Source organism: Colobus angolensis, unplaced genomic scaffold (genome assembly GCF_000951035.1).
Source record: "Colobus angolensis palliatus isolate OR3802 unplaced genomic scaffold, Cang.pa_1.0 Scaffold52, whole genome shotgun sequence".
Classification (NCBI taxonomy): Eukaryota; Metazoa; Chordata; class Mammalia; order Primates; family Cercopithecidae; genus Colobus; species Colobus angolensis.
Genome location: NW_012118710.1, coordinates 5852457 through 5852944, shown reverse-complemented (window position 1 = coordinate 5852944; position 488 = coordinate 5852457).

Genomic DNA, 488 nt, shown 5'->3' with positions numbered 1-488 from the left:
CACCACGCCCAGCTAAATTTTTGTATTTTTAGAGACGGGGTTTCACCGTGTTTACCAGGATGGTCTTGATCTCCCAACCTCGTGATCCACCTGCCTCGGCCTCCCAAAGTGCTGGGATTACAGGTGTGAGCCACCGCATCCAGCAATCATGTGGTTTTTGTCGATGGTTCTGTTTATGTGATAGATTACATTTATTGATTTGCCTATGTTGAACCAGTCTTGCATCCCAGGGATGAAGCTGACTAAAATTATCTTTTTTTGTTGTGTCTCTGCCAGGCTTTGGAATCAGGATGATGTTGGCCTCATAAAATCAGGTAGGGAGGATTCCCTCTTTTTCTTTTTCTATTGATTGGAATAATTTCACAAGGAATGGTACTAACTCCTCCTTGTACCTCTGGTAGCATTCGGTTGTGAATCCGTCTGGTCCTGGACTTTTTTTGTTGGTAGGCTATTAATTATTGCCTCAATTTCAGAGCCTGTTATTGGTC